This window comes from Symsagittifera roscoffensis, chromosome 10, assembly GCF_963678635.1.
Source record: "Symsagittifera roscoffensis chromosome 10, txSymRosc1.1, whole genome shotgun sequence".
Lineage (NCBI taxonomy): Eukaryota > Metazoa > Xenacoelomorpha > Acoela > Convolutidae > Symsagittifera > Symsagittifera roscoffensis.
The window spans coordinates 35,443,538-35,457,168 of record NC_087071.1 but is presented as its reverse complement, the minus strand read 5'-3'; positions in this window follow the sequence as shown (position 1 = coordinate 35,457,168).

The window sequence follows — 13,631 nt, the reverse complement described above, 5'->3', positions numbered from 1 at the left end:
ACCGAATTATTCAGACCGCAAGCTACTGAATTATTCATAGACTTTCTGATCTAAGCTTTTTTAAACGTTGTGCTCGATAGCGTCTTAATTTTTAGGTCTTATGCTGAAAACATGACATTCATTTAACAATAAAGATTTGTCTAAAAATCATTCATTTCGAAAACCTCGCGAAATATGTTGAGTGAAAAATTTTTCAGATTAGAAATTGTTATAATTATCTTGTTTATATCCAGAAAAATGCTTGTTTCAAGTTATCTTACGATTTGAAAACCATAATTGGGCTATTGTAATCAAAACTCAATTTTTGCATATTTTCTACCTTAAAATTGTGAAGTCCATTTGTACCAAAATTGATTTGCAACTAAGGTTGGAAAAAAGTTAGTTCATAACACAACACAAGCACAAATATTAAACAAGGCATTTGAGCTACAAACTAGTTATTTCATAGACCAAATCGGTTCACTAAATTTTCTAAGCCAGCTATACAAATAAAAACTTCGACGATTTTATCATTATATCATAGACTGAATCGCTTGGCGAACAGTTAAGTTTTCTAAGCAAGGTAATCAAGCTATGAAAATTTGAAAAATTCGAAGCATATCATTGACTCAATAGATTCATAAAAATTTCAAGTTTGTATCAGCAAACTATTCAAAGCTGCGAAACCTCCATTTTTCAAATTATTCCATTGACTGATTAGATCAATGAAAAAGTTAAGTTTTGATTACCCTTTTTCTAAGTTTTTATAACCTTTAACAACCTATTCAAACTGTTAAACTTTGAAATATTTCAAGTTATTTCTGAGCGTGAATCAATAATCAGTAATTTTTCTAAGCGTGGAGGTTGCTGTTTTCAGTTGATTCGTTTCAGACAGAAATGAATTTGTGAATGCGAAACTTAAGAATAACAAGTAGACAGGAGTTTTGGATTTTTTTCCAAACGAATTCTAGAATGTTATAAACTGATGATTCACAGATTTTCTGATCTAAACTTTTCTAAACGTTGTGCTCGTTAGCGTCTTAATCATTAGGCCTTATGCTGAAAACATGACATTCATTTAATAAATAAATTTTATCAAAAAATCATTCATTTCGAAAACCTCGCGAAATATGTTGAGTGAAAAATTTTTCAGATTAGAAATTGTTATAATTATCTTGTTTATATCCAGAAAAGTGCTTGTTTCAAGTTATCTTACGATTTGAAAACCATAATTGGGCTATTGTAATCAAAACTCAATTTTTGCATACTTTCTACCCTAAAATTGTGAAGTCCATTTGCACCAAAAATGATTTGTACCAAAATGAAAAACCGATCAAGTTATACCAAAATTATTCGTCTCCATTGCTGATTGGTCAAACTGTGAGACAACGAATTGTTACCTGAATTTTATACTGTAGAAGAAAACAGAGCAGCGGAATAGTGACCGCCGCAATCGCGCCAACGTCTTGCGAGCTTGCCAACAGAGGGTAGGCTATATACAAAATAAGAACCAAATTTTCAAAGATTTTGAAAGCGGAAAAACATTTTTCAGCGGCCCTTCTAAAATTAATGGACCCAAACCATCATATTTGTTATGAAAGTCAAATTTGTTTGAAAATATTCTACGACAACTTTCTGAAAAGCGAACTCATAACTATTACAGGATTTGAGAACTCTAAGTGGTGAGCGCTCGACAAGCATAAAGTTCCGGTCTTTTTACTTATTCCGCCAAAAAATCAATTTTTCATCATCTTTAACAAACTATTTTGCTTCAAATTGATTGGCTACAAATAAATTGATCGCTTTTTTATTAACAAAACGAATCAGTGCAATCAGTGTTTCGCTCTCTGCCTTTATACATTGAATACTATAAAGTTGCAAAATTTTGGTGGAATAAGTAAAAAGACCCTAAAGATTGACTAGCATAAAAATTTGAAAAAAAAAGAAAATGTATCGACTAGAATAAACTTGATAGCTTTATTTCTCAGAAACGCAAAACAAAAATCATAATCTGTTCAAATTGACATAAATCATAAATTTGCTTTTCTGAGAAAAAAATTGAGCAAATGAGAAATGAAGCAATCAACTTGCGAGTTAAATGGATCAACTTAACAATCATACGGCCTATTTGGCTAAGGGGGATATTCTACGGTACGTCAATTGGGGGTTGACTGGGTTTAAGATTATCGGATCAACCGTACAGTTTTCCTCCTAAGTGACCTACCATTGAATGCCCTCACCAAGCATGTTTTAATTCTGAAATTTAATTCCGCATAAAACATTCATTTCAAACAAGCGCGCAGAATATACGACAAGAAAAAGTTTTTTATACGGAACAGCTATTTTATACTATACTGTTATTTACTTAAAGTGTTAATCAAAATTTTGTATCGATAAGGTTTTTTGATCAATTAGATCAATATATTTTGCCCGGAAAGTTAAAAAAACTTAGGGGGGAAATTATACGTTTGACTCAAACTATCATATGCTAAACCGGGGTTGGGAATGTTTTAAAACATATTTGAAAAAAGGCAAAAAAACACGTTTTAAAACAGAAAATAAAAAACTGTTTTTTTTTAAACTTTCAAAAATTAGAATTGTCTGGGAGTCGAACCGCTGCGATAGGGGCATGAGTCGCCTTCCCTTATTGAGCCGGCTTGATCGCTACAATGCTGCACCGGATCATATTAAACACTTTGTAGCAAAAAGAAGAGATGATTATCTGACTCCCGTTTTTCTTGCCGCAAATCCATTAGATCGTCGCTTTGAGGGCAGAAAATTAGAACTGAACAAAAGGTAAAAAAAAACAATGAAACATGTTTTTATAAAAAAACTACGTTCAATTGATTTTTCCGAACCGTGTGCTTAACCGTTGATTTAATTCTTTACAGGGGTTATTCGTTACCCGAGGGGCGATATAGTTAAAGAGATCCTGGAATAGTATGTTTGATCCAAATTTTGTGTATAATTGTTTAGCTTTGCTGGTATTTGTTTCACTTGCGAGAGCAAGGGATTCATTTGACTTTTCTCTTTGGATTTTTATGCTAGTCGATATGTTTTTCAATTTTAAAACTTTTAAGCTAGTCGAGCTTAAATGCTAGTCGATACGCTGCCCTGTTAGTGTCTTGTCTTATTCTCAAGGGATATGGTTTTTTTAAGAGACTACTATCACGCCATAAAGAAGCAATCTACAGCCCTCGACCAGTTTTTCAACCCTTTTGTTGGTGCTTTTTTGGACCTCTTTATCTATTCCCCCTTTTGCCTTAAATTACCTACTGCCTTCTCTCCTTAATTTTTTAAAGAATTTAATTTTGCTTTCCTGGTAAATTACCTTCTCCACCTTTTCCTTAAGTAATTTTCCTTGACCTTTATTTTGCAAAATAAGAGGACTATTTTTCACGTAATGCGACAACTCGCAATAAAGTACAACTCGAAAGAAAAGACAACTCGCAAGAAAAGACAACTCGGTAGAAAAGACAACTCGCATTAAAAGACAACTTGCAATATACTCACCGCCACAGTCGCGCCAACGTGTTGCGAGCTTGCCAACAGAGGGTAGGACCCCCCCCCCCTTACTTCTCAAATTTTCTATTTTCATAATTGTTAAGCTTTTATTATGGCTAAACACGTGAAGAACGTTCATAGACCATATCTGTTCACCATTGTTTGTTCGTTCACTACGCCAATTCTCATTGCACAATGAAAAAGCTCAAGTAGTTTTTCAAAATTAAAATTGCAAGGGAAGACTGGAAAAGAGTAGGGGGAGATTAGTTATTAGGTACGAAAATCAAATATGCTTAACCGTTGAGTTAGTTCTTTCGGAGTGGAAAATTGTTGGCTCTTTTCCAATCCCCTACCCTTGAATTTCAATTTTGAAAAATTACCTTTACATTATCATAATGTAAATAAAGTTGGCATGGTGAACAAATTAACAATTGTGAACAGATTTGTTCTTCATGCTTTACATCGTAACTTTACGCTTTTAACCAATTACACGTAAAACAACAATAAAAATTGAAAATTTGAAAGGCGGGGGAAACTGGAAAAGTGGAAAAGAGCCAATTCGTTTCTAGGTATCATAAATGGGAACTAGTTGAAGAATCCTATTCAGCTCCTACGTATTCCTTGTAAACAAAAAAAACATATTTACTTAGACGTCCGGGAGAATTCCTCAGTTCAAAGTCAGTCTTGCTGTTTGTTTTAGATCTTAGCTTGCAAATTTTCAGCCTCCGGTGGCAGCAGTTCCTCAATCCAGACTCTGGACGCAGTTACATCTACTTCTGAGGAGGTGGTAAAAGCGGGCGACAGGGCACAGATCAGATACTCTGCCCACTTGGTGGAAAATAGCAAACTGGGAAAATTGTTCGACAGCAATGTGAAGGAGAGTGCAAAACCCCTCACTGTGGATCTGTCGGCTAAGAAAAATTCGGTCATCAAGGTAGCATAGTTTAGAATAACCTGTGTTGTGATTGCATCATATTTTGCATTTATTGCAAAACGTATTCAGTTTTAATTAACAGGTCACTCCTCTATGACCTTCATTGGCCATTCTCTCCGGCGGAGAGAATGATCTCTCATTGTTTTAATGTTTTAACTTACCGACTAATTCATCTTAATTCTTATTCTTTTTAATAATTTATCTTAGAATTAGTTACAACAAAGTAACATTTTATCATGGCGCAGTCAAATAACGAATCTAACGTGAGAGGAATACCTTCATTTTGGCAAAACCATACTGTAGACCCCCCATTCCCTGGGAAGACTGGAGTGATTTGTTTCAATTAGCTATAATTGCTAAAGAGAACATAGATATAGAAACTTTACTAAATCTTTCGGAGAGACATCACCCTCAACCTCCAAATTTGGAAAATCCGACGGATGGAGAAACAGATTCCTAAAGACGCTCGAGAATGGAGAGAAATACCCAGGAACAAAGACGATACGACGAAGAGGAATCAGCCTCGATCAAATCTGAAACTAAGAAATTCAATGAAATGCGACTAGAAGAAGCTGATAAAAAATTACGTTCGGTTCTATATCTAGCACTGGGAAACGAAGGAAAAAGGATCGTCGGACAAAAATTTACCAAAGTGAAAGTCTTACAAATCTCTATTAAAGAATTCTGGGATTCTCTAGCGATCGCTTTCGTAAGAAAGACAAATGTCACATTCGAACGCCATAAATTGTTAAACCGAAAACAACGGGACCGAGAATCGCTCGAACAATTTTGGGGTGCCCTAGCTGAAATGGTAAAGAAGTGCGATATAACCGCAGGAGAAGAAGAGTGGATACGAGACATTTTCATACACAACATGAAAAACTACGACATCCAAAGAAAACTGCTAACAGAAACCCTTCCCCCACGCGAATCACTAAACGTAGCACTTATAGACAAAAAGGGAAAGTCAAACCACCTAAAGCTAACAAACAATTTTAAATCCAACGGATCATCCTTACATAAATCAAACAGCCATTTTAACGTCAAAAGAGAACCAACTCTCAATATCGAAAAAAGCAACAACTCTATGAAGTGCGGTGGAATCTTCTCAAAAGGCCACCTAGCAGTTTGCCCAGCAAAGGACACTATTTGTACTTCTTGTAAATTTAAAGGTCATTTTACCAGACTTTGTAGATCTCGTCGTAAAAATGTAAACATTGTAAATATACATATTGTAGATAATACAGATTTTAATCCGTCGGATATTCTGGATGTAAATACTGACCACATGGATAAAGAATGTTATGGCGTCATGAACGCATGGTCGGAATCTGGACAAAGCGAAAACGATGATTATTCTGTAATAAATGCAACTACAATTTTCGGCGAAGATGGAAAAGAATTGAAGAAATTATTGAATATTGGACTCGGAAAAGAAAACCAAGTAATTTTATATATCCAAGTGGATTCGGCTAGGCCGGTCAGCTTCCTCAAGAAAAAAGTACTACATGAATTAAAATTACGTGACCCTTACTTGAAAATTTATCCGATGGATAAGGCAACCAAAGACCTTTATTGTGGATTCACAGATAACGCCATAAACACTTCTGGAAAGGCGAAACTCTCGATCTTCTCAAAGGGCTGGTCAAACAACGACTGTCATTTCTTTTTGACCGAAGGACATGAGAGAAATATCCTAGGAAATGACAATCTACCGAAAGTGGGGATAGAAGTCTCTCAGAAACATTTCCCGCATTTCCAGACTAACAAACAGTGGGGAAAAAGCCGACGAATAGGACTCGCAGACAAGTGGAACTGGTCCCATCCGACAACCTGACAAGGACACGCGTATCGGGGTCATCCTACAATCAAACCAGAAGACAAACCCGTCGCTCAAAGAAGTCGTCAACCCCTCCAGAAGACGGTACGGTACGGACCTAAATAGAGATCAATTTGAGGATCAGACTCACGAGTGCCCAATTAGCATTATTCCCGCTAATCGAACTCTTAGCGCACTGGAACAGAGGACTACAACCCAGGGAGAGGAAGAATCCACGATCAAACCACGGGACCTACAGGATGAACATAATCCAACGGATTTGGGCTCAATTACAGATTTCCCGGTGTACGAGATAATTGATTCAGAGGACGAGTGCACTCCACCTCTCAACCCTACTAACTTCACCATCCGCCGTTCTATTGGAAATGTTGGCCCACCGAAATTTTACGGTCAAAGATATTTTATAGATGCCGTAGACATATCACAAGAGGCCTCTGGTTCAGCAGCTGATCCCATCGTGATAGACATCGACGATATCACTACTCACGAGACAGTCAAAAACACGGCTCCGGCAGAGTTAATTTTATTGGACTCAAATTCGCCATCTCCAGACCAGACATCCACCCCATCAACCGATGAATCACTAAGGATGGAAGTGGAAAATTTCGGAGATCATTCCGAACTTGATAGTGAACTCTTTAACGCTGAACTAGAAAACTTTTTAAACGAGTACAGAAATTTGTAATCAACAAGCATAATACCAACCTTTTTCTCGAGTACAGCCCATTTTCACACCGGCGCTAAGCTATTTTTCTTAAAATTGAATTGGAAGATTTTGTGTACACTAATTTTCGTAACTAATCAATTCCTTCGGAGTAATTATCCATAATTTGACTCACCACACCCGGCTGTCATAAAATCCTTATCGGACATTACACTTATCTTACGCGATGTAATACCTTGCCTTCACTAAGTCGCGGTGATAATTTCGTCGTATTTTAACTTATTTACTTTCTTACATCTTATCCGTCGGATACCGGATAACCAGATCTTCATTCCATCGGTGCAGTACTTAGCACTATAGTGGCGCTTTAGTTAATTTCAGTTTCCTATTTAGCGGTGCTATAAATTCTTTCCCTCGTCCTTAAAGGGGGAGAAAGGACTCAGACTCAGTTATTTCGTATTTCGTACGTATTAAGTGTAAATTAAAAACTTTTCCTGCCTAGAGGAATGTTGTGATTGCATCATATTTTGCATTTATTGCAAAACGTATTTAGTTTTAATTAACAGGTCACTCCTCTATGACCTTCATTGGCCATTCTCTCCGGCGGAGAGAATGATCTCTCATTGTTTTAATGTTTTAACTTACCGACTAATTCATCTTAATTCTTATTCTTATTAATAGTTTTAACTTAGAATTAGCTACAACAAAGTAACATTTTATCAGCCTGACAGACAACCAATAGTTGCCACGGTTTTTGGCTTTGTTTTTTTTTCGACTGCCGGTTTGAGTTCTGGATGCCAATCCTGCGGTAATTTTTCACGCAGTGGTTTCAAAAGTTAATTGGCAAATGATAAATTGAGTTTTCTATCTTAAAACAATTAATTGAAGTTATTAAAAAAAATAAAAACCAATAATGAATTAATTGCGAGTCAGAGAACTTCATGAATGTTTTTCACCCCAAAATCGATGATGAGGAAAAGTTGGCACTCTAGGTTCATTGACAATAAGTTCTGGCGGTAACCGAAGTAACCATATCCGGCACCGCTAAAGAATCTTTCGACAATGTCGGAAGTTGCTAGAATAAATGCAGGGTTCAAGTAGACACTGTTTTGACTGGTTTTCACCAGTCGTCGTTTTTTCAAGTTCTCAGTTACAAAATCGCTGGTCGACGCCTCAGTTTCGTACGGTATCGGAATAATCTCCAAGTCTCTCAAAAGCATTGAGATACTGGCTGTTTCATCAACCGAAAGTTCATTTTCTAGACCAGACAGAATTTTTCTTACAGCAGACTCAAAATTTGGTTTATGTACAAAGTGTGATGTAGTGATCAGATATTTCTCAAACTAGTTTTCTGTGTTATCATTCATAATCTCATCGAACAATATGCAGTTCTAAGTTCTCGCTCTGGAGGGCGACCGTAACAGAATGAAGTTTTTCTAGGGTACCTCCGAAAGCTTTCCACGAAGTAATTTGTCGCGCAGAAGGAATATTGTCAACAATTTTAGAATAACTTGGTAGGCTCTCTAGAAACGGAAATAATTCCAAAAAACTAGAAATCATGGCCATTTTGCTCAATAATCTAGTTTTTTCCCCATTTATAGTCTGTAACTTTGTCAGAGTATGTAATTTAATTTGACCATTTAAACTACTGATTCATTTTGGTTCAATAATGATTAATTCCAAAACAAAACATCGAAAAGACCGAAAGCCTAGATAGTTTAACATAATTAAATGCTATGTCGCAAAACCTAGCTTTTTTGAACTATGGACTTTTACCAGCAGTGTAATACATGCATTTACTCAAGACAACCAGCTACCGACAATCAAACAGTTTTAGTTTCTAAGACTCTTTTTTCGATTCTTTTATTCAACTTTGAATGTGAAGCTTTGCCGACCGATTTATTCCGAAAGTTCCTTGCCAATAATTGTAATTAAATGAATTCTCTAAAACCAATTATTGTATTAATTGAACTTTGAAAAACTAGGTTTTTACCCAAGTAATTCCAAATAATTTTTACTCAATTAATTTTTCAACACCCCTGATTTCACGACAATCATTATTGGTCGAAGAACACTAAATTACCAATTCAGTAAACCACCAAATTGTGTAACAATCAGCAGCGGTCGGGGGGGGGGGGGGGGGGGGGGGGGGGTTGGGCGTACGCCCTCTTCTCAAGGATTCGACCCAAAAGATCTCCCTCTCCCTTCGTACTTTTTCGAGACATCCATTTGTAGCTTACTGACTCTACTTTTTTTCTACAAGCGCCAGTAAATACTAAGTTTTCAGGGGAGACAATCTTTTTCGAGACAACCAGCTACCGACAATCAAACAGTTTTAGTTTCTAAGACTCTTTTTTCGATTCTTTTATTCAACTTTGAATGTGAAGCTTTGCCGACCGATTTATTCCGAAAGTTCCTTGCCAATAATTGTAATTAAATGAATTCTCTAAAACCAATTATTGTATCAATTGAACTTTGAAAAACTAGGTTTTTACCCATTAATTCCAAATAATTTTTACTCAATTAATTTTTGAACACCCCTGATTTCACGACAATCATTATTGGTCGAAGAACACTAAATTACCAATTCAGTAAACCACCAAATTGTGTAACAATCAGTAGCGGTCGGTGGGTGGGCGTACGCCGGCTTCCTAAGGATTCGACCCAAAAGATCTCCCTCTCCCTTTGTACTTTTTTGAGACATCCATTTGTAGCTTACTGACTCTACTTTTTTTCTACAAGCGCCAGTAAATACTAAGTTTTAAGGGGAGCGCGAGTCTAGAAAACGCGACTTTTTAGTCAAAAACTGTCCCACAAAAAAAATGTCCACGGTGCAAAAAATTTGGTCTAAATACAAAATATTTGTTATTTTTTTAAAATCCTCCCTCCCCCTCTCTAGAAAATCCAAATACTTCATGTTGTTGGATTTGTGGTTTAAAAACTCAAAACTTTTGCTCAGTATTGACACAACGCCTAGAGAAACAAAATAAAAAAAAAATAGTTTTTTTTTTGAATTTTTGTAATTTAGTTTATTGGGCAGAACTTTTGGTGCTAATCACACAGCAACTGATTATCCTTGTTGAAAATTATCCGATAAGAGAAGCAGCACCAGCACCCGAAGATAAAGTGTATCCTAACTTTTTTTGTTTTCCACGCATAATCAGGTTCCGCAAGTAATCATCGGAATGATTCGAATGATATATTTTATTAAAGACCTTTCAGTCGTAATCGATCAAATTTTAAAAAATCGTTTGAAACGGAATCCCGAACAACCAACTATTGTTGATTGTTCCAGAATCCGCGACAAAACTAATGTGACAAAATTACGTTACAGATATTTCTGCGTAGAATCCACGGAAATTCTGTAAGTAGAATCCACTTACATCTTGGAACATAATCAACGACTTCTCTCTGGATTCCAGTGATCTACAGACACTAAATTTAACACTGTAATTTAACGCTACGAATAAAACAGTTAAAATTTGAGAAAACGTTTTTTTAAAGGTTTCCTGTTGTTGTGATTGGAACTTTCTTTTCTACAACAAGCTATCATTTTTCAAAACGCAATTGCTTTTATTCATAGCGGCATCTAAACTCTGAGAAAACATTTTGAACAAAGATAGCCGGTTGTATTACAGAAAACCTTTATATCAAAAAACCTTTTCTCAAATTATGTTTTTATTCTTGGCGTAACATTACAACGCCAAGCAATTTTGAAGTTTGTTGTGTCAAAAGCTTACTACAGGAACTTTTTAGCGAAGTATGAAAGGCTTTTTTTGGATATGTTTCTCAACAAAATCTCGGTCAGGCACTGTTCAACAAGTTTAAAATCTATTTAATTTCTTATGTGTTGAGTCAGTGAATAGAAGATTATGAATCATACAACTGCGTTATCTTAAATATTTTTGTCTAGATGTTTCTCGGATGTCCACTAGAGTGGTGTTCATTCCTCCTAAGTTGGGGTATGCTGAGACCGGGGTCAAAGGCAGAGTACCTGCTAACGCCTTCCTCATCTACGAAATACAAGTCGTCGATGTAAGTAGAATAAGTCCTCTTCTTAATTATATGTTTTGAGTGATCAACGTTTTTTGGTGCTAAATTGTATGGGATAAAAAAACTTGGTTATTCAGCAAAGGCGTGCGCAGAAAATTTTCTGGGTGGGGGGGGGGGGGGGGGGTTGGAAAAACTTTTCACCGACCTTTTTGTAGGTCAACGAATTTGATTTTCCGAGCTCCAGTAAAAGGACCCTGTTTTGTGAACATTTTTCTGCGCCGCAGGCAAATTTTTCTAAAAGCAGGCCACAAAAGGAGTTTTTAGACATTTTTGGAAAATTTTGACCAAAAAATTGCGTTTTTTGGCGCGCTCTCTCCTCAAAATTCGTCAAAATTAGGCTCGCTACTGTTATTCAGAATTATATAAGTTTAAGAGTAGGTTTTAAAAATAGTATCCTGAACAGAGTTTCGAGCATTATTTTTAAGCTGTTAAAAAGCGTCTTCGATTTGAGTTATTGTTGTCAGATTCTCGACGATTCTTCCAATTCCAAGAAGCGTTCATCTGAGTCATCCAAGAAGGGTCGAGTTCCTTTACCGAAGCTCCCAGTCACCCATATGAGGACAACGAAGAAGAGGAACAGGTATCCTCGGGCGACGAAGATGAAGACGACGAAGAAGATGAAGATGAAAGCGGGGAGGGAAGTTCAACCACGACTGCGAACGAGGATTCCAAGTTCAATGCAGTTACGAGAGCCAAACTGATCGAGAAAACGGCACGACTAGGGCAAGCTATTCTGCCTACTTCGTCGTCGTCTAGTAGTGTTGGGAAATCGAATAGCGTTAGATCCACGAATGGTAGACGATCTAATCCCAATTACTACAATGAGTCAATATCCAATCAAAGAGTAAGTAGATTCACTTTGCATAGTTTCAATTTTGAGTGGTAGATTTGAACAGCAATTGGGAATTTGGTCATAGAACTTAAATTATTGTTGTAGATTTTATAATATTTCATAGAAGTTTTAATTCTGCTGTAAGAAGAAGTTCAATTCTGTTCTGTTAGCGTGAACATATTCAATCCATTCCAAGTTGCTTATTTATTTAGGAGCAACTGGCTGCATCTGAGATGGCTCTACCTGGTGCTATGGTGAGCAATCCAGGTTGTTTAACACACCTATTGTTAAGGGAAGAGGATGCTTCATGTTTGAAGACATCGATTTTCGATTGGCTGGTGTTAAAAACTTATCAACTTTTCAAAAGCCGGCTTTTTGTTTTGTAAATGGGAGGAACTTTGTATTCGGGTGTGTTTTAGTTTTTTACCACGCAAAATCTGGTACCTCAAAAAGTCACCAGATCGGGATGAAAGATATATCCCTTTGCACCTTTATTTGAATGACATTGAAAAATTTCCGAAAATTTTTACCCCGTGTTGAGAAAAACCGGCTTAAAACTTTTGAGTTTAAGTCTAATTTCGGCTCTTTTTCCGTTTCCCCCCACTTCACACGACCATCAATTTGTGTGTTGTCTGGTGTGTTTGTTGAAATTTTCTCCAGATAAAGTTTGCGTTTGCCTCTCTTATTGAAGTTAATTTTCTCTTTCCACAACTTTGTACTCCAATTGTTTGACGTGTTTGGATTCTGATGTTTGAACGTAATTAAAATTAAAGCTTTCACAGAGTCAAGTGGAGTATCTTTATCCGGACAAACAAAGGGTGTATTACTTTCGAACTGCAGACTCGAAAGGAAATCAATTATTTCGTCAGCTGAAGAAGGCGAAGAATAACAGCACCGAATGGTTCTCTCAGACACTGTTTTAACCAATCTGCCAGGCATTATCTCGTTTTTAGAGAAGAACATTGCAGTTGGAATGATTGTAAGCACTTCTGGACTTGGGATGCCCGGCTTGCAAGGCAGTCTTAAGTTCGCAGACGCAGAAGACAGCTTGCAGAAATGGATTTTGGTACTTTCGCCATCTAAGGTGAGCCAATTTCGAGTTGACAGAATAAATTTGTACAGTTGATACTGACATAATGAAACGTGAACTTTAGTATTGAATCTAAGTGCAAGCTCTTTCATCAAAAAATCATAACCGTAGCGAGTTTTGTTACAAAATGGACCACATTATTTTGAAATGAACAGAATCATGCGGACACGGCTTGAAAGATGGCTGAAAGACAGCTCTCCCTACAAGGTATGAAATTTGAATCTGTTTTGCAAAACGTTGTGTCGATGTTAATATTATCAAAACTATGAACAGCAGCTTCTTGTAAATCGTCGAAAAGATGATTGATTCGCTTCGTATGACCAACTTGGCATCTAAAACCGCCAGTAAAAAGAACAGGTTTTTTTTTGGAAACTAGTAAGAACATTACTGAAGCTGGGCAGTGACCTGCATGAATAAGAAAGACAGTTAGGGCATGAGTCTCGTCCCCTTCCAATGAAATATTCAGTGTTGTCTCATTATCTGAATCCAGAGGTACTATATATGGAGTTAAATGAACATAAAGCGGCAATGCACTCAACAAACCAGCCGAAACTTTATGACAATAAATTTTCAAGTTATAGTGTTTTAACCTTTAGTAACGCTACGAAAAAAACAGTTCAAATTTGAGAAAATTTTTTTTGAAGGTTTTCTGTTGTTCTGATTGGAACTTTCTCTACTACAACTGACTATCATTGTTCAAAACGCAATTGCTTTTATTCATAGCCGCATCTAAAC